Source organism: Penaeus monodon, chromosome 34 (assembly GCF_015228065.2).
Source record: "Penaeus monodon isolate SGIC_2016 chromosome 34, NSTDA_Pmon_1, whole genome shotgun sequence".
NCBI classification, from domain to species: domain Eukaryota; kingdom Metazoa; phylum Arthropoda; class Malacostraca; order Decapoda; family Penaeidae; genus Penaeus; species Penaeus monodon.
Genome location: NC_051419.1, coordinates 24521813 through 24522087, shown reverse-complemented (window position 1 = coordinate 24522087; position 275 = coordinate 24521813).

The window sequence follows — 275 nt, the reverse complement described above, 5'->3', positions numbered from 1 at the left end:
GGGAGGAGGAAATGGAGGTAGGTAAGGAAGAAGGGGAGGAGGATAGAGAACACAGGGAATAGGGAAGAAGACGGACAGAGGAAAGGATAGGACAAGGAATGGCGGCACAAAGCAAGAGGAAAGGTGATAAGTTTGTATAAAGGAAAGGAAGGCCGAGATAGAACTAAGTGAGAAGGATAATAAGAATAAGAATAACTGTAGCACACCCAAAGACGAATAAGAAAGACAAGGCTTATAACTAAGAGTAAGTAAGAAAGAGGCCTGATTAATAGACT